Genomic DNA, 25,163 nt, shown 5'->3' on the forward strand with positions numbered 1-25,163 from the left:
CATGGAGCTGAATGGAGCTAAACAGCTAAAACTCTCATTTAAAACACTGTAGAAATACTTCTCTGGGGTTTTCCTTTAATTTTACAAAGTAGAACAAAGTATTTCACTAAAATAGGAGAGAAAACGTACCTCTATATTTCCATTTTCTAAAACTAATGTTTTTTATTCATTAGATTTACTAGCATTACTGCTACTGATGCTGGAGTTACACACAGAACATGTTTAATAGGATTAAAACTGCAGTTTAAAAGCTTTAATAATTACCTCTGCTGTGATTAAATAGTTGTAGTTGTTCTGTTTTTAGGAAATAAGCAAAATGTTATTCTATAAAGTATCAGATGTTTATAAATTATTATTTTGCTAAAAGTAATAATTTATAAATGTTTCATACTTTATAGAATAATATTTTTTATATGTTTTTATACATTTCAGACTCTGTTGAGTGACTGAGATTGAGAGCAGATTCTGAAGTGAGTTTTTTCCTCCATAGAGATTCTCTGATTGCTCCTGTACAACTCCAACAAATAGGACTTACTTGGCTCTTTGTAACAGTGATTGTAAAATATAAATAAATATAAATAATCTCAGGTGTGTTTGTGCTTCTAATAATGATATAAAACATTATGTTCTAAAGAACAGATTCTTCTATTAAATCTCTGCAGGCCCTATTTACCATAATAAGAACAGAAACATTCACCAAGACTCACTGATTTGTAAACTGTAGAGAAAAGAATATATGAATTATAAGAAACAGTGAAGGTGTGAGTAATGTTTTAAAAAAACAAATAAATTTAAGTTTAAGACCTGTGTAAATAAACGTTAAATCTGTTAGCTAGTAAACGCTAACAATTAAATAAACTGAGTTAAAATTTGAGGATAATTTACTCTTACTGAGGCAAATTAGCTTAAAACAGATAGTAATTTGTAGAATTGTTAGAATGGTGGCAATTAGTTCCTCCAAACCGTTTAAAAACCTTTCTAGGTCACAGAAAACAGAAAATAAATGCTCTTTCTCCTCAGAAACTTTGGGTACATTCAGTAGCTAGCTTAGCCAACACTAGGAAGCTAGCTAATTCAGCTTTTTCCTAACTTACCAAAAATCAGCCTTTAATTATACTAATTAAATCTGAATTAGTTTAATCTCATAAATTTACCCATAAATTATTTGTGCTTTTCTCAGTTTATTAAACAGTATAAGAGAAAGAGAGCTAATTCCCTGCTAACTCTGTTAGCTGCTAACAGGCTAATGTTGACAGGAATCTGACAGGAGAGAATCTACTGCTACAGCAACATCTCACGCAAGAATTGTGATTTATAAAGAAATACTTGGTGTGAAAACGAGCGTACATTTAAGCAAGGTTTAAGGCATGCGTATGCCTTCAAAAGTGTGCGGAGAGCGGGAATTAGTGGCATCATGTGGTAAAGTAGGGAATTGTTAGTAAATGCGCAAGCTTTTCTTCCTTCCGCATATTAGTTACCACATAAATCAAAATTAACAAAGGAAGATTAAGCATTACTTTACTTTATTTTTTACTTTATTACATATTTTTTTCTGCATGTATAGTTAAAATTATTTCTGTATCTTATTCTGTATTATATGTATATGTAGTGTTAATTTTCCACTAACTTGTATATTTCACTTTGTAGTTTATATCAGTTTTATTTGTATTATCTGTTTTATCTCACAGTTGTAAAATCTAAAGGTGCTATATATATATATATATATATATATATATATATATATATATATATATATATATATATATATATATATATTAGCCGGGGCTACATGAGGAATATGAGAGAGTGGCGTATCCCATACTGAGATACCGAATGAATGCTTGAAAGAGAATACAAATTACATTTAAGAAAAAAAATATGCAAGAAATAAAAAATAAATAAATACCGGCCGTAAAACACTGTTAAACACTGTTGTTGTTTGGACATTTAGTTAGGCTAGCTACCAATAATAAAAGTCAGTAAAACGGCAAATGCTACATTTATACATTTAGCTAGGCTAGCTACCAATAATAATGTTCAGTAAATCAGCAAACTGCATATTTGAACATTTAGCTAGCTAGCAAACAATAATAATAGTCATTAAAACAGCAAATGCTACATTTGTACATTTAGCTAGGCTGGCTAACAATAACAATAGACAGTAAAACAGGAAATGCTTTGTTTATACATTTGGTCAGTAAAATAGCAAATCCTGTATCGTGGCACGAGATCTCACGAGATTAAGACGTGACGATATTTCTCGTCAAGCTTAAACCTCTCACAGTTTAGTGTGGACTTTTTAAGATACAACACTGGCAACTGGCAACACAGTAGCAGCGAGTTTGGTGGTTGAGCAGTGAGCAGAAGAGGAAAATTCGGGGAATTTGCATAGAACAGAGGTCACGGGCGGACCGTGGTCCGGGTCCGGACCCAAACCTATTGAGAAGGATTTAATTGTATACACGCTTTGCGGCGCAGTAAATCACAGACCAATCACGTGTGAGGTAATATCACCAACCACTCTCTTCAGTCAATCAGATCTGTGCAGACGTGGAAAAAATAAATAAATAAACACACCGCTCCTCACGCGGGATCGAACCCGTGTTGTCAGGGTCGCGGTCCCGCTGCTCCGGCTGTTGAATTGGGACATGGCCGTGAAAAAACGCCTTTATAAGGAGATAGTGAGCCTGGGCGAGAATGGGCGGAAAAACGAGAACGGACGAAAACTAAAGTCACGCCGAGTGCGACAGAGAGACAGGCGAGGAATTTTGTATAACTGGATCATTCTGAATTCTAATTAAATACTCCTGGCATAGAAGATGCTTCTGCTACTTTTAACAGAGTGACAGACGGTAACAGAGTGACCAACAAGACTGTACTGTGCTTAAAACATGTTCTGTCTCTGTTTGCACTTCAAGCATAGTCTTAATATGACTGGTTATGCATAGTTACATTACAAGAGATTTAGGAGAAAAAAAACACAAACCATAGTCTTAATATAACTGGATATGACAATCTCAGGCCTATAGGTTTCATGTCAAACATGTGTTGAGAAAACACAATGAGATTGGAGATCTGCAATATAAAAGCCGTTTATTAAAACACACATGGGTAAATATAGAGGTGAAGTAATACAAAGATAATAGTTTGTACTGGATAAAAACAATTTAGAAACTACATTATTTGGATATTCTTAGTAACTTTGGAGATTAAAAAAAACATAAGCAACATTTAATATTCAATAAGGAAAAGATAAGAGAGTATAAAACTTGAGTAATACAACACAAACAAATATCCATCTATATCCCTCTATAGTAACAGATTTTTAATTGGACTGAACCATAGACAAACAAGAACACCAGCAGAGGGAGTGAATGAGCCTGTAACCTTACTGCGCAACAGTAACTAACCTAAAAACTGAGCTCTGTCTCACAAAGAATGTCCTGGAATATTCAAACTTACAAGACATACAAACATAACATGGAATTCTATACACATCATCCCTGGATAAGAATAGTTTTGCTGAACCTGTAAAATCCATTGTTAAATACAGTTCATATTTGTTTCTGGTGGAATTTATGATTTGAGCTTTTAATTGCCATGGGACAAATTTGGGACATTTTTCTCTCCTGTGTGAATGCGCTGGTGTTTTTTGAGATCACTCTGTGTAGTAAAACTCTTCCCACAGTCTGAGCAGTGATACGGTTTCTCTCCTGTGTGAATGCGCTGATGCCGTTTGACAGTCTCCAGTTGATTAAAGCTCTTCCCACAGTCTGAGCAGTAATAAGGTTTCTCTCCTGTGTGAATGCGCTGATGCCGTTTGACAGTCTCCAGTTGATTAAAGCTCTTCCCACAGTCTGAGCAGTAATAAGGTTTCTCTCCTGTGTGAATGCGCTGGTGTTTTTTGAGATGACTGTGATGATTAAAACTCTTCCCACAGTCTGAGCAGTAATACGGTTTCTCTCCTGTGTGAATGCGCTGGTGAATTTTGAGAGCCCTCTGTTCAGTAAAACTCTTCCCACAGTCTGAGCAGTGATGCGGTTTCTCTCCTGTGTGAATGCGCTGGTGTATTTTAAGTTTACTCTGTGTAATAAAACTCTTCCTACAGTCTGAGCAGTAATATGGTTTCTCTCCTGTGTGAATGCGCTGATGTTTTTTGAGATCACTCTGGGTAGTAAAACTCTTCCCACAGTCTGAGCAGTGATACGGTTTCTCTCCTGTGTGAATGCGCTGGTGACTTTTGAGATTACTCTGTTGATTAAAACTCTTCCCACAGTCTGAGCAGTGATACGGTTTCTCTCCTGTGTGAATGCGCTGGTGTTTTTTGAGATTACTCTGTTTAGTAAAACTCTTGACAGAGTTCTGATGTTTCTCCATGTCGGGACTTGGCTTCATTTGTCTTTTAAATGTAGCAAACAATTTCTGCGTGTTCTGGAGATTCTTCAGGACGGCTTCTGCTTTACCTCTTTCAGCAGTTTAACTTTGCTCTTAGTTAAATATCCTGGTTGTTGGTGATGAATTTCAGGAAAATATTTTAATTTCTGGAAAACACAAAGAAAAATGCCATTGAATATTAAAATAAAAGCAGGTCAAAGAGATTCTAAGTCATTCTAAGTGAGTGATGTTACCCTTTAATCTGAAGCTTTGAGGCGTGTGCCGAAAAAACGACACACATTGGTTCAAATCACATTGCCGATGCTTGATTTGTTCTTCATCACGACAGATGATGTCCAAAGGTTTTTCCTTTAAACCAATTTATAAAAGTTTCCACACATTAACCAAATACATTAATCCAAATCAATGCTTCACAAACCTGATTTTTTTTTTTAACAACTCCTGATAACAGTTCATTATTTTCCACCACACTGGCTTCAGGCTAACAGTGATATGCGCTCCTGAGTTCAAGATGTGTTTTTTGATCCGATGCAGTTGTCTTGTTGGTGCAGGGAATTGTAGTTCAAAATAAAATCACAGCAAAATAATGACCTCTTTACTGTTACAACACATCAACCAACCTCCAACAGGAGTGTAAAACATAACTCTTTTGTTTACTAAAGGTTAACACAATTTTAACAATTAGTAAGAATTCATATTATTTTATGTAGTTCTTTTTCAATTATTTTTGTAGTCTTTTTAACCTCTTACACAAATGTTTAATTGTGTATTTTTGTCAAGTTGCTCAAAGTGTGATTCTTCTTCTTATTTTTATTATCAAATTCATGTTTTTGTTATTATTATTATTATCATCATTATTAAAGTATCAGCAAAAGAGCAGCTGGAGACTGTATTCCACAGTAATGGTTTAACTGGGATTTCTTAAAAACAGCGGGGCTAAAGATGTTGTAATTTGCTAATATTTGTGTTTGTTATTACAGTGAAATAGCAAGTTTTCTGTTAAATCAGTAAGCTAATAAATGTTACTTGTGAAATTCCTCTTCTTGCCTGAACTTTTCCTCACTTTAATCACTAAATCTTTCATTCTTACATTTAATATTTTACAAGTGGCTTTTACAAGACTTTTATTTTGACGGGAGAGTCACATGACTTACCAGCAACTGTTGTGGTGGAAACGGATTAAGTAAAGGAAAATTAACTAAACTAAACTAAATTAGTGTCACTAAGAAATGTGTAGAGACTGATCACACAAACTTCAAAAGGAATTTCCACAGAACTGATTAATCTCAGGTGTGTGTTAGTGATGTGGGGGAGGGGGGGCAGGAGTGTGAGGTTCCGTTATCCTGTGTATGATCTGTAAAGATCAGCTCCGCGACCCCCTACTGCAGACTGCTGAGCAGAGCTAGGAGAAGATCCAGTGCTGGTGGTGTAAATGCTGCACATGCTGAAGGTGCTGAAGGTGGTGTTGGTGTAGGAGTGAATGTAGAACAGCGTGTTGAAAAGAGAGAGAGAGAGAGAGAGATTCTCATACCTTCTGTAGTTCAGCTGATCCCGCTCTTCCTCCTCTCCAGCTACAGTCCCCGGAAGCTCAGCGTCATCCGGGTTATGTAGAGCCCCGCCCCCTCCCCCGCTATATCACATTATACCCCACCACCGCTAGAGGGAGCCCGCGAGGGAGTCCTCAATGCATGGAGCTGAATGGAGCTAAACAGCTAAAACTCTCATTTAAAACACTGTAGAAATACTTCTCTGGAGTTTCCCTTTAATTTTACAAAGTAGAACAAAGTGTTTCACTAAAATAGGAAAGAAAACGTACCTCTATATTTCCATTTTCTAATGTTTTGTATTCAGTAGATTTACTAGCATTACTGCTACTGATGCTGGAGTTACACCCAGAGCTCATTTAAATGGATTAAAACTGCAGTTTATAAGCTTTAATAATTATCTCTGCGGTGATGCAACTTGTCTCATTTCTTTTATTGTTGAGATTGTGTAAATATGAATGAGAGTTTGTTTAAATGTTTTCTTCTTGTTGGTACTTACATAGATGAAAATAGTAATCTACTAAAATAAATAGGAAAACATATTTAAATATAACTGGAACTTACTTGGGTTGTGGGGGCTGCTACTAAATGGTTGTTAGAATTGGGTTAACTGCACTTACAATAAACTCTAAAATTAAAGCAGCAATTGCAGTTCTGGACAGTATGCAGATCTCATTAGTCTTGATAATGAAAAGGTAGGACATTTTTCATGTTCTTTCTGTTTACAACTCACTCTGAGGAATTCTGAGCACTTCAGAGCACTGACTGGTGTGTCACGGGAGAGTGTAGGGTACTACAATCAAAAGTGTTGCATTACTGAATACTACATACTGGGCGGTGTGTAGTATGCAGTACATACTAGTGCAGTATGCAGTATAGTAGTATGCCATTTCGAATACAGCCTAGGACTGAGATAAAGTGAGCTATGGCTAGCTGCTCACTTTCTCTTATTATGGCTAGACACTGAAAGCAGGTTTTACCTCTTTGAAAACTTGAATGATCTTAATTTGTACATCTGAGTATCAATTAAAGACATTTAAGGTATTTTTTCTGAAAGAGAACCGCGTTTAGGTGTTGGCTAGCGTTCATGTTTGGTAATTATAACTAGAAAGCTAGCTAGCAGCCACGAAGTGAGCCTCTGAGATTATCAACGAATAAACGTATAATAATAAAAAACGTTTCACCATAAATACATGATATACAAATAAACATATTCCATATTATCATACATCACATAAAACATTACTTATTCCCATACAATATGAAAAGTGACTTTATAATATCGTAATTTATCACCACCATATCCACCACATCTTACCTCAGAAAGAGCGGAATAACTTTCCAGTTGCACAAGCTTCACTTTATTCTGTTCAATGAATCAGTAGGAGTCGAATCACAAGAATAACTAAACCTAACTGTTTTTAAAACTTCACATTTTACAATTTTATATCATAATAAATGTATGGTCAACATTTTCTAAATAAGACTAACCGAGTCTCCTAAATCTGAGTGACTTAGAACTTTTGTACATTGTACATTGAGGTTGTTCTGAAGTGATGAATCAACCGAAGCTTCCTGAAGTTGACAGCAGATTGATTCATTTCCAGCAATAATTTTTTTTTTAATATACAAAAAAAGAACAAAATAAAACAATAAATATAATGCACAAAAATGTGTTTTTATTTTAACAATTTAATTATATAAGTATTTCATTGTTGTACATAGATATGAACATCTGTGTGTGTAGTATGATGTGAGGTAGTGCAATTGGCTTAATAAATAAACACTTTTCCAAGGCAAAAACACAAGTGAACAACAGAATGAAAAATATGGAACAAAAAAAGTTCAGATAGCAGAATAGTTTGTTGTTAAGGGTGAACTGAAATGGACTTAGGGTGTAGTGAATCATGATAACAAATACGAACATTTGTTGAATAGCCCACCTCTGTTCTCCCCAGCATTCTGAAATACAGCACTGTTAGCTAATGCTCCCAATAGACCACAATGCTAGTGATAGGGGCATAGCTTAACCCATACAAAAAAAATCACTATTTTTACACCATTAACAACAAACTCAAAGTAGCTCCACACTTCACTGGTAGAATTCCAAGGATGATGATATTTAAAGCAAGGCAGTGAGAACTTTAAAAGTACACAGATAGTTTATTAAAACCACTGTTTATACACACAGTTCCTACTGATAGTTTATTAAAAACACTGTTTATACACACAGTTCCTACAGATAGTTTATTAAAACACTGTTTATACACACAGTACCTACAGATAGTTTATTAAAAACACTGTTTATACACACAGTTCCTACAGATTAGTTTATTAAAAACACTGTTTATACACACAGTGCCTACAGATTAGTTTATTAAAGCACACAGTTCCTTGTCGTAGTTAAGCCAGGAAAGGTCTGATGACAAGCACGAATGAATAGGTAGGAAAGGGGAATAGACTGGAAAATTAATGTCGGGGAAATGCATAACTTTCCAGTTGTTGCTGAAAATATCTCTATAATATCATTTTTAATCATTTCTTGTCAGTTGACTTATTGTGGCTTGACTAGCTGAAGGTATTGTGTATATAAACTATCTGTGTATATAAACTATCGCACTGTGTTTCGGAATGTTGGGGGAGATCGGAGGTGGGCTATTCAACAAAAGTTTATACTCGTTATTGACTACAAACCAAGTCCATGTATATAACTTCTCCCCTAAACTAAAAAGGAGAAAACAGGGGACGAAAAAACAGATTTTGGGTCAGATTAGAACTGGATTTGTATGTGAAAAGACATTTTTAAGGCCTTATGCCTCTGTAAAGGCTGGGCTGTCAATAGAACAAATAACGCCTCCCTCATAGGAAATGTTTATGATGACTGGAAGGCGCTTAATTAGCTGATCAGTACATTGTGTGGAACGATGAGCTTCTCCATATCTTCTGTCAAAAGGAGAGTGGTGTTGCTTCCCACAGAGACTCCAGCCACCACAATCCCTTTCTCTGGTTTCTGCAAGTAAAAATATTTTTTCCAGTTTTCACCATTAGACAGTTGAATACCGAAAAATTACAGTAATTCTCATTTGTCAATATTTCCTGGGACAGCACGGAAGAAATGACACTTTAATGTAATCTAAAGTAATCAGTGTACATCTTGTATAACAATGTGAGTTTGCTTTGCCCTTGAAACAACTCAACACACAACCATAACAACATTAACACCACCTCCTTCAAACAGCTGCAGTAATAATTTACCTCACAATATTCAGATGTGTAATTTCTGTAAGCTGCAAGAGGGCAAGTTCTGCCAGCGCTGCCTCTCTCCACAGCGCCACCTCGTGGTGCTTTCCCTCTTCGTCTAAGATCAGTTCACCAACAGGAACAGGCCCATCTCTAGTGGCTTGCATCCGGGTTGAAATTAGCTATGAAAAACATAGTGTTAAATAATGCTGGAAAAATACACTATACACATACAGGGACTAATTTTGTGGTACCACTTTACAATAAGACTACCTTTATAGAGGGTTTATAAATGGTTTACAATTAGTTTATTAATGGTTACTAATTAGGTTGTAAATGTCTTAAAAATAATTAATAATCAGTTATAACACATACGTAGAAAGGGCAACAAAAAGACCTATTGTTTGGCAAATAGTGAACCCTCAGCCATCTATATTGTTGCCCTTTCTATATATGTCTTATAACTGATTAAGGCATTTACAACGTAATTAGTAACCATTAATAAACTAATTGTAAACCATTTATAACCCTTTATAAAGGTAGTCTTATTTTAATGTGGTACCAATTTTGTTTTGTGGAAGAATGTATTTAATTTACCCTTAACCATTTTATACACAGTCAAGTCAGAATATTATGACCAGCTCCATACACCATACACCTATGACCATACACTCACTGAGCATCTTTTTAGCTCCGCTGATCATATAGGACACTCTGTAGTTCTGTATCTGTTTCTCTGTATACTTTATTATTATCCTTACTCTTTCACTCTTCGTCAGTACACAGAACCCCACAGTATAGACCACCACAGAGCAGCTATTATTATTTGCGTGGTGGGTGGTTATTTTCAGCACTGCAGGGATTAGCATGGTGGTGGTGTATGAGGTGTTAGTGTGTGTTGTGCTGATATGAGTGGATGCTATAATAGCTAATCTGTATTGTATTAAAGTACAGAAGTCCTGGGAGAAAGTAGGATAATAATGAAGGCAGAGAAACAGATACAGGATTTCAGTCTGTAATTATAGAACTACAAAGATCTAAAGTAGATCTATAAAAATAGTAAGTGTAGAAATAAGGAGGTGGTCATAATGTTGTAAATTGACTGTGTGTATTATTTGGGCTACTTTTTTGCAGGTAACAAGTCATGCATTGGACACTAAAATTGTAGAGTGAAAAACGATATTGTGATTCTCCAGCATCTGTGTTACTGGAGAGGATAAATACTTCTAAACAAGTAAATGCCAGGAATAATGGATTTATTGGTGTCAGTTTCACAGAATTTAACAACTAATATTCTTCACAGCAGGTTTACCCTATTCACTTGATAATAGCAGCATCATGTGGAGTAATGAAGCAGTAACTTTAGTAATATGGTGTCAAAACTAGGACAAAAGTTTTGAGAAACGAAAGTATAATCCATAACCACAGAATTTAAATTTAAAAACAAAAGGACTACTATTGATATAAAAAATAAATCATGTCTGTAACCCGAATATTTAATATTAAACGGAGAGTTTAATATTCCGTTTTGTGTTTTAGATTATAAGAAATGTGTTTGTGCTTTCAGTATTTTTTTGCTCAGTTTTGTTTTCTTAGCTACGCTTCTGGACTGGTTGAGACCCTGTTTTAACAGGTAGGTGGGGACTAGTCAGTTATTGGCATCTGGAAATAAGCCCCGCCCACTAAGGTCAATCCACTTGCTCACAGCAGCACAACCCGCGTTTTATGATTTGTGGGAAATGGCGAACCATCAAAGTGCGGGGCTCACGGACCGGTTCAGAACTAAAGCTTTACCACTGCAGGGCAAGGAGGTTTTAAACGCCATGCCGCTGCTGTGTTTCTGGCTTTTTCTGACCCGTTAGCTTAATGTTCGCAGCGACCAGGTCTTACAGTGGCACTAAGGACTCAGTAGCAGAGCCCGCTAGCCTTCGGGCAGATCCAGCTACTCCCTCCCACTGAGCGGCTCTGTGTCCCCAGGTACGGAGAGATTAAACGTGCAGAACCAGTTCAGTTAGTAAGCGCTCCGTGTGGATAAAACACCTCAACAGCACTCAGAAGCAGCGAGAGCCAGTAAAGAAGAGTGTGCGCAGTAGCAGCAGCAAGAGCCAAATAAGTAAAGAAGAGCTTGCGCAGTAGCAGCGCAGAGAAAGCCACAGATAGTAAAGCAGCGAGAGTGCACAGTAGCAGCACAGAGAAAGCCACAGATAGTAAAGCAGCGAGAGTGCACACTAGCAGTGCAGAAAAAGCCACAGATAGTAAAGCAGCGAGAGTGCACACTAGCAGTGCAGAAAAAGCCACAGATAGTAAAGCAGAGAGAGTGCACACTAGCAATGCAAAGAAAGCCACAGATAGTAAAGCAGAGAGAGTGCACAGTAGCAGCACAGAGAAAGCCACAGATAGTAAAGCAGCGAGAGTGCACATTAGCAATGCAAAGAAAGCCACAGATAGTAAAGCAGAGAGAGTGCACACTAGCAGTGCAGAAAAAGCCACAGATAGTAATGCAGCGAGAGTGCACACTAGCAGTGCAGAGAAAGCCACAGATAGTAAAGCAGAGAGAGTGCACAGTAACAACGCAGAGAAAGCCACAGATAGTAAAGCAGAGAGAGTGCACACTAGCAGTGCAAAGAAAGCCACTTATAGCTAAGCAGTGAGAGTGCACAGTAGCAATGCAGAGAAAGCCACAGATAGTAAAGCAGCCAGTGCACAGTAACAACTCTGGAACTGTCTCTAGAAAAATAGGTGCAGGGAGTTCTTTATAATATTCCTCCTGATTTAAATGTCTTTCTGCTTCCTCTATATAGGCGTCCCTATCCATAATTACTGTGGCGCTGCCTTTATCAGCGGGTTTGATGATAATGGAGTTATCACAGCGTAATTGTAGTAGGGACTGCTGCTCCGCTAGTTTGAGGTTAGGGGGTTCATTATTGTTCCAGGGTGAGTTTTTTAACTGCATATTTGTCCGCTCTTATGATTTTTCTAATTGTGTTAGGAACCTAAGAGAGATTTTTGGGTGAAAGGAGGAGGATTATTAAGACCTGTCAGTATTTCCTGTTCCTCCAGTTTGAGGCTTTTGGAAAAATTTATCATTGGATTCAGATAACTGCCCCTGGAAATGTGTCCGCTGCTGCCTTTATAGCTCTGCATCTCCATCTGGAGTTGGACCCCACGGGGATGACTGGCCTAGCCTAAGACTGCAGTGCCACATTTTCCTGGTGGTGGTCTGCACGTATTAGATTAAATAAGTGTTTCATCAGTGTGCTAAAATTCTTGTATTCTGTGCTTTTTTCATGTGGTTTATTTTAGTGTGTTTACTTTTTCTTAATTAATTGTATTTTTGCTTTTCTTCCCTACAGGTGCAGTAAGAGTTGGTGTATTTCCCCTCCCATGATGGGGATGAGGTTCATGCCTGTTTGGACCCCCATGTTGAATGGCCAAATTGGTTGGCTAAGAGGTTTGTCCCCCCTTTGTTGCAAAGTTTTGGTTCTAAACTGAATCTTCTTCAGGCACAGACTTGCCAAAAAATGAGAGTGGGTTATTTTGAGGGCTTTTAATTTGACGTGTGGTCAAAATTGACCAAAAGAAATGTAAAAAATAAGAATATTTTAGTATAGTGCAAGTACTTTTATGCTGTTTGGATCGGACAATGTCCAATATAGAAGCAAAAACAAAATAAAGGTTTTTCAAAAAAATTAGATTTAGATGTGAAATAAATATAATAAAAGTAATGAAATAAAATAAAAGGTTTTGTAACGGCTTTCTAATAAGAAGCAGAGGTGTCTTTGAGTCTTTTATCCGAGCAGAAGCTGTGAAATGGGCAGATGGTAGTTTTACTTACACTAAAGTTTTCTGAGGGCAGAAAGAAAAGTGATTGATTCAGAGAAACAACCAATCAAATTAAATTAGAGGCGCTAGAACTTAGAACATGCCCTATTTGCTGTGTCCTGCGTGATCACACGTTTAATGATCTGTTCCAGACTTTACCCTTTAATCTTAGTTTTACTTCCTTTCTAAGAGAACATGACACCCTAAAATTTAGAACATTAACTCAACACTTTGGTCACGTTTTTATGACTAGGCACAAATAAGAGATGACTGTAACAGTATGGATGTTTCTAGAATGTCTGTCCCTCCTAGAAAGTGGTATAAATATGGTTGTAAAGAAAATGAGAGCCAGAACGTGCTCTCATCTTTCTATCCTCTTTGTTTGTCTTGTAAACTGTACAGGTGCTGGTCAACGAATTAGAATAATTTGAAATAGTGCAATCATGAAATTCTTTGAATGCATTTTTTGTGCAGAAAGCAAATCAGGTGTTCACCGCACCTGTCCTACTCGTTAGACTAATCACAGAACTCGTTACCTGGAAAAAAATTTGCTCAGCTGAGCTTTCCAAAAGGCCCATTTAGGCCATTTAACTGTGACACTGTTGTTTTATTGAATTAGAATAATGGAGAAACTGTTTCATTGAATTAGAATAATTTTTATTATAATTACAATCATCACTTTCTCAGTATTTTGTGGCTGCCCCCTTGGCTTGTATGACTGCCTGAAGTCTCCGCGGCATCGATTTGACCAGCTTGTCGCAAGTTTCCGCACTCACAGCTTCCCAGGCAGTGGCGATGTTCTGCTTCAGTTGGTCCAGCGTAGTAGGCTTTCTGTCGCGAATTTTCCGCTTGACGATGGCCCAAAGGTTTTCAATGACATTGAGGTCAGGCGAGTTGGCCGGCCATGCCAAAACTTCAAGCTGTTTTTTAGTGAACCAATCTTTGGTCGACTTTGCCGCATGAGCCGGTGCAAGATCCTGTTGAAATATGAAGTCTTCTTCGCCGAACTGTTCCTCAACAGTCGGAATCAGGAACGTTTCCAGAACATCTTGATATACGGCAGCATTGACAGTCTTCTTGAGGAAGCAGAGTTTCCCCTACACCTCGAGCGGACATGCATCCCCAGACCATAACGCTCTGGGGAAACTTGACGGATCTTTTCACGCACTCGTGGTTGTAGGTTTCGCCACCACGACACCAGACACGAGGACCTTGGTCACTGAAGGAGATGCAGAAGCGTGATTCGTCACTGAAGACCACTTTCTGCCAGTCTTCAGCAGTCCACTCCCCGTGTTCTTTGGCCCACTTCAGCCGTTTCTCCATTTGTTTCTTGTTCAGCATCGGTTTTACTGCTGGAACGCGAGATTTGAAGCCGAGTTCGCGCAGACGACGGTAAGTGGTTGATCTGGAGACGTCAGCGCCGGTCTGCTTGTTCCACAAGTCGGTGAGCTCGGAAGTGGTTGCTGACTGCGATCTTTCTCAGCTGCTTGTTGTCGTGAGCAGAAGTTTTTCGGACGCCGGAACAGTTGGTGCGCTTGCTGCAGTTTTTCTTGAGAGCTTTGCAGACGGAAGACTGGCTGATGCCGAGCTGCTCAGCAATTTTAGTTTGGGTCAAGCCTTGTTGGCGAAGGGCTTGAATTTGAGCCACTATTCCGGTTGAGAAGTCGCGCTGCTTACCCATGATTGATTTTACAACTTAGAAATTCTACTCAACCCTGACTTTATACTGCACAGTGAACACTCTTCACAGAAAACAAAAATTCGAGCATTTATTCTAATTCAATGAAACGGTTTCTCCATTATTCTAATTCAATAAAACAACAGTGTCACAGTTAAATGGCCTAAATGGGCCTTTTGGAAAGCTCAGCTGAGAAACTTTTTTTCCAGGTAACGAGTTCTGTGATTAGTCTAACGAGTAGGACAGGTGCGGTGAACACCTGATTTGCTTTCTGCACAAAAAATGCATTCAAAGAATTTCATGATTGCACTATTTCAAATTTTTCTAATTCGTTGACCAGCACCTGTATGTCCTAAGACTGTATGGACATCAAAAAAATTGTGATACTGGAGGGTGCCAAGAAGCAGATATTGATGAAGTGCTTTTATAAAAAGCTTCAGAAATCTGGCAGAATGTTTTCATGCATTCTTACATGTATATAATGCGAAACTAAATTGAAATCTGTTCAGTGTAGTGAGCTCAGCAGTTTAATACCTGGTGCTAATTAAGATGTTAAATTAATTAAATTAGATTAATAATCAATTAATTAGTAACACAAGACATTTCAGGGATGTGTCTTCTTCTACCAGGAACAGTCATTTTCATAACCAAGTTATCCAGAAAACACACTGAAATTACAGGTTTTGTAATATAAAAAGAATTTTATTAAATCACACAGATATGAGTTAATAACCCATTAAAATGTCAAAAATGTAGCCATTAGATATCAAATCACAGTGTATGAAGGTAAATGAGAATGAAAATAAAAACATGTTATAATATCGGTATAGAAAGGAATGACTTGTCAGATTAATGAAAATTATTAAGTGGGGATTTCTAAAGGATGAACTAAGTTATTTTAAGTCTATGAAGCCAGTTCTTATTCACAACCAAGCAACTGAAAAGAAGTTATCTTTACTACAGGGAGATTTATAAAGGATTCAACCAAACCAAAACAATTTGCCAGCTCCGCCTTACTCTGAGATGTTAAAGTGGGCCTGCATTGGTGCCGTCCGTCTGTAGCGTGGTCGTCTGTTTCTTCACCCTGAGAAAGAATCACGTGAGTCTGTCTGCAAGATGGTTTGACTTCCTGGTGTCAGCACGGAGTCCCTTCAGAACCCACGGGAAAATCCCTTCGCTCTCAGCTGGCTTGCTGGTCGCTTCCGGACTGGTGGCTTCTGGGTTGAGTCTGACGGTCTCTATTCAGCTGAAACTTTGTATGCATAATGCGTGGCTTCATAGATCGTAAAACTGATGTAGTTGTCTTAACTAAGAAAGCTAGTATTAATATGCTTAAAGAAGGTTAAATGAGTTGCACTAAGAATGCTAAGCTAACGCTAAACTGAAGCTAAAATGCTAAACTAAACTAAAGGAGCTAAACTTCAAACTCCTCAACTACCACTCAAGGCTGAACTGAACTGATCCATCCGTAATCCTGGACACTCTCCACTTTCATTCTCCACCGCTACTCTGTCTGTCACTCTCTGACTGAATCTGTTTTAACCTTAAGGCTACCATTGGCTCTGTGGGCTTTGGGAAAGGAGCAACCTACGTGTCTGTGTTTTCATTGGGTTCGGAGCAATTTCTGAGATTTCATATTTTTTTAATTAATAGACCAAACCAAAAGAAAACTTAATCAACCAGTGGATCAAAATACAATATTCAGCATACCAATTCATGAGGATTAATTCAAGGAAAACAATCTTAGAATTGAATCACAATAAATGTAAATTATATGTTTTTCCTTCAAATAGGTTGGTAACATTCAAGATAATCCTGAAATTAGAAACAAAGGATGGTACCTTGTCAAAAAGAAAACAAAGAGTCACTCAACCCAATTAAATAATTGAAAAGATAATACAAACATTGTTAAACCACTAATAACAAAATAAAGCAAAATTATCAAATGCTAGTTAAACCTTGTTGATTCAGACTTGACTGTGTATGAAAATTTTATCAGGACAGCATCTATACCCATATACCAGAAGTGGCATATTATTTAGTAAATATTCTGTAAAATAACTTTTTATTTAGTTAATGTAAATTCTTATTTGTTCTTCTTTGTGAGAAATTCTCTTCGCCTGGCCTGTTGATCAGAATTCATGATGGGTGTGAGAGAGATCAGTTTACACCACAGAATTTCAGCTTACAAGGCTGGGAATGGAATCCAAAGCTTTGAACATTTCTTTTAACTAAATGAGTCTTATTTTCTCAATGCTTTGCAGGAATAACCAAGCATAAACTCTTAAATTGCAGTAACTCTTTGCGGATTGCGTTTCTGTGGATTTTAGAAAGTTGAATTATATAGTATTATAATGGCAGTCGGTCTTCGTCCTGGTGATGGCACTGTTGGTCCACCTCATTTGGGAGACAATCACAGATGGTGACTATTTGGGCAGGCAGATATTTAATACTTCAAGGCAAACTTCTTGATGCAACCATAAATCTTGTAAATTTGTATGGACCGAACTCTGATAATCCTAAATTTTTTGAGGAGCTATTTTTACTTCTATCCCAAATGTCCGGCCATTTCCTGATTGGGGGGGACTTTAACACGACCCTTGCGACAAATCTTGACAGACTAAAGGGCATAGATAATACTCACACACAAAGTAGGAAAATATTGCATAATTTTATACGAGATCTAGATTTGTGTGATCCATGGCGGAGAAAATACCCAAATAAAACAGAATTTTCATGTTTTTCCTCATCAACCAATTCATATTCACGTATAGATTATTTTTTGATTTCAAATAATCTATTCTCACAGATACATAATGTTCTTTATGAATCTATTGTTATTTCAGATCATGGCCCCGTTAAATTAATTTACAACATATCCAAATCCATTAGAGGTCCTTACAGATGGAGGTTACATCCAAAATGGTTACAAGACAGAAAATTCATGGAATTCATTGACACTAGTATTGATGAATATTTTAAAACAAATACCAATGAAACGACAGCATCAGTTAGATGGGAGGCTTTTAAAGCTTATCTAAGAGGACAAATGATTAGCTATACAAGCTCTATTACTAACACGGTTAATTTAAGATTACAAGCTTTCATCGACAGAATAAGGAAGCTAGAGGAAGAAATGTATGAAAATAAAACAAACACAGAGTTCTGCCAGCAGGAGCTACTTCTCCTAAGAGCACAATATAATGAACTATCACTTGCAAAAGCAGAAAACAATTTAATTCGTTTAAAACAAACATTCTATGAACAGGGAGAAAAATCTGGCAAACTATTGGCATGGCAAATTAAAAAACTACAATCTAGCAAGGCCATTAATAATATTTTAACACCATCAGGGAATTTAACATCTGACCCATCGGAAATTAATAAAACTTTTGTCAAGTTCTACAACTCATTATATAAAGCAGACTCTATGGGGGTTAGCAGTGAGCAAACAGTATTTCTAGATGGCCTACACATCCCTCAGATTTCAGAAGAAGCTAAACAACATCTAGATTCCCCAATTTCTCTAGAAGAATTATTGAAAGCAATAGCTACAATGAAAAGTGGAAAAACAGCTGGACCTGATGGCCTCCCTATTGATATATATAAAGCTTTCAAAGGAAAAGTAGTACACCCCCTTATGAACATGTATGAGGAATCTATGGAATCCAGCATTCTTCCCCCAACACTAAGAAAAGCACTTATTACACTTATACCAAAGCCAGATAAACCACATACGAAATGTGAATCATATAGACCGGTGTCCTTAATTAATACAGATGCTAAAATTTTGGCAAAAATACTAGCATTAAGACTAGAAGCTTACCTACCATCTATTGTTCATAACGATCAAAATGGATTTGTGAAGAACAGACAGGCATTTCATAATATTAGGCGAGTATTAAATATCATTTATGAAAAGAAAGATGCCAAAGATCATTGCATTCTATCGCTAGATGCAGAAAAGGCATTTGACAGAGTCGAATGGCCTTATTTATTTGACGTACTCCGGCGGTTCGGATGCGGTCCGAAATTTTGTCAATGGATCAGTATACTTTATCGTGAACCATCAGCTGAAGTGATTACGAATAATTTTACTTCAAAACCCTTTGGTCTGTCAAGAGGTACTCGTCAGGGCTGCCCTCTCTCCCCTCTACTGTTTGTGTTGACCCTAGAACCCTTGGCAATAGCAATTAGAGATCACTCAGAGATAAAGGGAATTTATATTTCAGAAATAGAACATCAGATCTCTTTATTTGCAGACGACATATTATTATATCTTTCAGACCTAAAAAACACAATACCGGTCTTGCTTAATTTGATCAATCAATTCGGAAAATTTTCAGGATACAAGGTTAATCAGGCAAAATCGTCAATACTTTTTCTCAATGAACAAGAAAGAATTAGCCCAACACTTCAACATCCATTTACAGTAGCTAGAGATGGGTTCAAATATTTAGGAATTAATATTACACCGCAAATTAAAAATATGATCCCATATAATTATGATCCCATTGTTGCTCAGGTAAACGCCAATTTAGATAGATGGATGACCCTCCCTCTTACTATAATTGGCAGAATCAATGTTATTAAAATGAATGTTCTCCCCAAATTTTTATATTTATTTCAATCGATTCCCCTTACACCCTCACCAACATTTTTTTCTAATATGAGGAAAGTGTTCATAAAATTTTTATGGAACAATAGACGATCAAGACTTCGCTTAACACTACTATATCTTCCTTATGAAAGAGGGGGGCTTCAACTACCAAATCTTTTATGGTATTTTCGAGCAGCTCAACTTAGATCGGCTTTTTTTTGGTTTTCTAATCCTTCCAATTTACCATGGATCCAGATAGAACAAAGAAACACTAAGGGACTAGCTCTGGATTCTTATCTATATTCTGATTCTCTTAAAAGACTGAAGCAGAAAACAGCAAATCCATTTGTTAAAACCACAATAATAGCCTGGCACGAATCACAGGAAATGTTTAAAAGGCTGGATGGGCTATCACCATTTACACCTATTTGGGGTAATTCATTATTTTTACCTGGCAAATCTGATCAGGGATTCAGACTTTGGGCTCAATTGGGTCTACAAAAGATTTCAAATCTTTATCTAGATAATACTCTAATGTCCTTTGAATATCTTAAAGAAAATTTTGGGATCCCTCCTACTCATATGTTTAAATATTTGCAAATACGGAGTTTTATTCACTCCAGGTTGCATTCATATACATGTCCCCCCCTTAGCACTGTTGAAGAGCTAGCAACATCAGACCCTTATACTAAAGGCAAGATTTCAACAATATACGAGAAACTAGTAGAGGCATCTTCAGAATCCTCAGACGATAAAAGAAGGGCATGGGCAGAGGATCTTCAATGTAAAGTTACTGAAGATGAATGGGAAAAAGCTTGTTATCAAGCACAAACACTATCTATTAATAGTAGATTAAAACTGATCCAATATAATTGGCTTATGAGAACATATATAACTCCTGAAAAACTTAATAAATTTAATTATAATATCCCTGATAGTTGTGTTAAATGCAGAACAGAGAAGGGAACCCTGTTTCACTGTATGTGGAAGTGTGAACATGTGCAAGAATTTTGGAAAAAAATAACGGACACAGTTTCTACCATAATCCACAAAAAAATCCCTGTATGTCCAGAAATCTGCATTCTCGGACTGATACCAGAAACATTGGCTCTGAGAACACATGAGAGGAATCTGCTCAACCTTTGTTTGATACATGCGAAACGTCTTATTGCCAGACACTGGAAAAGTGTTAATTGTCCCTCTCTGAACATGTGGATTAACGAACTCTCTTCCTGCTTAGCGACTGAAAGACTTACGTATACAATTAAACAAAAAAAGTCATATTTTTCATAGTATTTGGGACTCATTTATTATTTTTCTAGAAACAAGACCTGATCTACCAACTCCTAGAATTTAACACACACCAAATAAGATTGTGCCTTATAATTTGTTGTAATTTATTTTATTATTTACATGTTTACTTTTACACTTTTCCAGATGGGATGTGCTTACTGTTTTTTCATGCTTAATATTATTTCATTTTATTTAATTTAAGTATCATTGTATTTCTGTTTTCTTGTAACTGATGGCTCCATGTTTGGGGGTGGGTGGAGGGAGGGGAGGTGTTTAGAACTAAAAGATTTAAAAGATGTAAAAGAACATGGAAAAAAAAAAAAAAAAAAAAAAAAAACATGTTGAATGAATGTTGTACCATCTTCAAAAATAATAAAAAATATGCGTAAAAAAAAAAAAAAGATGGTGACTATTTAAGGTCGTAGAAGTCCAAAGTTTGACGGTTGTCTGAATTACTGTTTGCTGGAGGAATGTCAAAATATTTACAAGGTTTACCCAACTAGCATTTAGGTCTCTTGAGAGGACTGGAGAGATGAAAAAGTAAAATATGTCATTTACAAAGGCTTTTATTCTAATTCCAGTGCATCCTGGATGGGGTTTGCGGTATGTGTGTGTTCAGGTGGGGGAAGTTATTAAATTACATTAGGCCACCAAAAATAGGTAAAGTGGGTGTAGTGGGTGTTCCAGCAACAAAATCATTTAGTTGCAAGAATCCTACTCTACTCCCAACAACTATGACATCTAAATGTTAAAGACTATGTTAATCTAATGCTAATCTAATGTCTGGAGCAAGCTCTGGCAATGCCGTAGTTCAAACTTGAAAGACATTCCCTTCTTCAGAACTGAACTCTTACTGTAACTACCCTAAAAACTGAGCTCTGTCTCACGAAGAATGTTCTGGAATATCGAACATTCAAGAAAACATAACAGGAAATTCAATAAACATCATCCCTGGATAAGAATAATTTTGCTGAACCTGTAAAATCGATTGTTAAATTCAGTTCATGTTTGTTTCTGGTGAAACGAGTCCCAAGTGATAGAGTAATACATTAGTGTAGGATAAGGTGTTCTGTCTGAAAGATTTAGGATTTGCACTTTTAATTGCCGTGGAACAAATTTTGGATAGTTTTCTCTCCTGTGTGAATGCACTTGTGTTTTTGGAGATGACTCTGTTGAGTAAAACTCTTCCCACAGTCTGAGCAGTAATACGGTTTCTCTCCTGTGTGAATGCGCTGGTGTTTTTTGAGATTACTCTGTGTAGAAAAACTCTTCCCACAGTCTGAGCAGTGATACGGTTTCTCTCCTGTGTGAATGCGCTGGTGGTTTTTGAGATTACTCTGTTCAGTAAAACTCTTCCCACAGTCTGAGCAGTGATACGGTTTCTCTCCTGTGTGAATGCGCTGGTGTATTTTGAGAGTACACTGTTCAGTAAAATTCTTCCCACAGTCTGAGCAGTGATACGGTTTCTCTCCTGTGTGAATGCGCTGGTGATTTTTGAGATGACTCTGTTGATTAAAACTCTTCCCACAGTCTGAGCAGTGATACAGTTTCTCTCCTGTGTGAATGCGCTGGTGATTTTTGAGCTCAAACTTTTGAGTAAAACTCTTCCCACAGTCTGAGCAGTGATAGGGTTTCTCTCCTGTGTGCATGCGCTGGTGTCTTCTGAGATTACTCTTTTCAGTAAAACTCTTCCCACAGTCTGAGCAGTGATACGGTTTCTCTCCTGTGTGAATGCGCTGATGCAGTTTGAGATCACTCTGTTTAGTGAAACTCTTGACAGAGTGCTGATGTTTCTCCATGTTGGGACTTGGTTTCCTCTGTCTGTTAAATGTATCAAACAATTTCTGCGTGTTCTGGAGATTCTTCAGGATGGCTTGTGCTTCACCTCTTTCATAGATTTCAGGAGAAATCCTATAATATTTTAATTTCTGAAAAGAAAAAAAAAGAAATAATTTAGTGTATTAAAATAAAAGCTGGTCAATTGACTGAAGAGAACTACCTAAATCAGTTACACTATATAGAAAATATTGGGACACCTTTATATTACCATAAAAGCTTCTATTATTTTGTCCCATTCTAAATCCATACACATGTGACCCCTGGTACCTTATTTGATGACTTAACAACCTGCTTAATTGAAATGTAATAAGGCACACAGGAACTGACGATCACTCAAGAAAAATAGTGGTTTGTGGAACAATAAACACCACAGAATCTAGAAGAGGACATCCTTAACTTTGTATTCACGTACAACTTTATGTGAAAACATTACATTGTGTGGTCGCTAGCAGCTTGAGAATATGACGTTGCGGTTGTGCTGAAACTAAACGCGTGTTTGTGAGGAGAAGTGAGCAGGAGAATAAAGGACTTTATGGATATTTTATCTGCGGTTCAGTGCTGTATTGTGGATGCTGTGATAGTAAGTGAATTTTCTATAATGTAATCTAATGTTATTTTACATACTAATAATATTTTATAAGGCTATTTTTTGGGGAGGCGTGTTCCCATGTAAACAATGTAAAAAAAAAACAGGCTGTTTTCAGTTAAGAGATTTCTGGCAACTGGTTTCATGTAGATGACTGTAAATTTGCATGCAGGTAGTTAAAGTAGTTACTAAAGAATATGAGTGGGTTAGTTGGTCGGTGTGTCTAGAATATTTGGCGCTCTTAAGCATTCTACTTTACACAGTCAGAACAGGCCTGCTAGAGGGCGCTTCTGCAGTAAGAGGTTAAAGCACACGTTGAAGCTATACTGGAAGGCACCAGATAAATATGGTATGATGGACTAGGGCAACCCTGGGTCAATAGTCTATATTTATTTATATTAACTTAATTTCATTTTAGTTTAAACTCTAAAAATTAATTAATGCAGAGCCAATACACTAAAAAAACAGAGGGAAGAAAACCAGTGGCTACTATCAATGGCTGTACCACTCCACTTATTCACTGTGTTAGCTACTGTTTACTACATAAATAAGTAACCAGTCAGATAATACATACCAATTAGTAGTAAATGTGAAGGCCAGAACTCAATCTCCTTCACAGCACCTTCAGCATCAAGGCAAACACTATATAAAAGCATGAACACACAATTAGCTACCTATGTCACATGGTGTAATTAAGTAAAACAAACTTTACCCACCACTCAGCAGCTACACACCCCCAGCTGACTCCTGGTGCTCCCACATTCACTTTGAAATAAAACAGATCTTCTTTTAATAAACTGAAAATTACGAGTAAACTTAAGCTTTTAATAGATACTAATATTTATGCCCAGTACACCACCTAAAGCTAGTAATTAAATCAACTGTAGTTCAAATTACGACAATATAACATTAACACCAGCAAGCCATACCTGCTTAAAATATGGATTCCTCTCTCTCTCTCTCTCTCTCTCTCTCTCTCTCACACACACACACACACACACACACACACACACACACACACACACACACACACACACACACACACAAACACACACAGTGCCCATTGAAAAATCCACCATGTGTTTCCTTTAGTCTCTTCCAGTCAATAAGCACGATAAAACTATCTTCCAATGAGTTATTTTAAAACAAAGCTTTCCCGACCGGAGCTTGTACCTGCCGCCACGAGACCAAATGCTACTTTGTGCAGGTCCCGCGAGACTACAAGCAGCATGAGGTAACGCTCTGCCAATCAATGGCTGTCAAAATAAAAGTCCTCCCCTCTACACCTAACCTAGAGGAATATTTGGGACAGCAGCATTAGAAAATATTCATTAAAACCTTCCCCACACCTCTGCCCGCTACACACATTATAATATGAAGTTTAGCTCGTTCTGCAGTAGACTGTCAGCAGGCTGCAGCCGCAAAATATATGTAGAATAAACTCTGCTGCTGTCCACTACTGAATACCATGTTGGACTACTACTTTAGTATCTCACTTTACACTGAAATGCACTAATCCATACTATTAATACTGTACTATGTTGTCTCCTTTTTTGTTTACAATAAAGGTGTCTCATTTTATCTTATAAATATCTTTATCTGTAATTTCCTGACTTGCTGTACATCTCTATTCTTCACTTTCTATATTCAAAGTTATAGAAAGCAACCTGGCTGCCAGTGTCACACGATTTGATTTGCTTATTATTTACTGTTTTCTTAATAGTGGTTAAATATTAGATTTTAAAATGTAAATTTTCATTTGTTTTTCAATATTTCAGTGAGAATTAGACGTTCTTAATTAAAAGGATGTAAACAGAAAATTTAATTATAAAAGTTTCCACACATATAAATGAAAGACAGTAATCTAAATCAATGCTTCACAAACCTGATTTTTTACTATCCCTGATAACAGTTCATTATTTTCCACCACATTAGCTTCAGGCTGACAGTGATTATGCACTCCTGAACTGAAGGCGTTTTTTTTTTTAATATGTAGGTCAAAATCGTTTGAAAATAAAAAACAAATATGAAACTTTTGAAAGATTTATGTCTATGGCTTAACTGATTTGTTTACTAAATCAATATAGTGGATGCGGTGGCCTCTCACAGCATCGGGTCGAAGCCCAACTTCACCTGCAGAGCCAGAGAGCAGCAGAAGCTCTACAC

The 25,163-nt window shown here is 37.0% G+C and overlaps 1 protein-coding gene and 1 pseudogene across 3 annotated transcripts in view; both read right to left on the reverse strand.

Annotated features, from left to right (window-relative positions):
• The window catches only part of LOC111189804 (zinc finger protein 239), a 140,060-nt gene that overhangs the window by 97,356 nt on the left and 17,541 nt on the right, over positions 1 to 25,163 (reverse strand). The window contains exon 1 of one of the 3 annotated variants that reach the window (XM_049477586.1): positions 5,927 to 5,959. The exons of the other annotated variants lie outside the window; for them this stretch is intronic. The gene's annotated coding sequence lies outside the window, so the exon portion shown is untranslated. Of the gene's footprint in view, positions 1 to 5,926; positions 5,960 to 25,163 lie in introns of those variants that run through there. 3 annotated transcript variants of the gene reach the window in all.
• The window catches only part of LOC125801555 (zinc finger protein 850-like), a 37,290-nt pseudogene continuing 15,203 nt past the window's right edge, over positions 3,077 to 25,163 (reverse strand).

Source organism: Astyanax mexicanus, chromosome 4 (assembly GCF_023375975.1).
Source record: "Astyanax mexicanus isolate ESR-SI-001 chromosome 4, AstMex3_surface, whole genome shotgun sequence".
Taxonomy (NCBI): Eukaryota; Metazoa; Chordata; class Actinopteri; order Characiformes; family Acestrorhamphidae; genus Astyanax; species Astyanax mexicanus.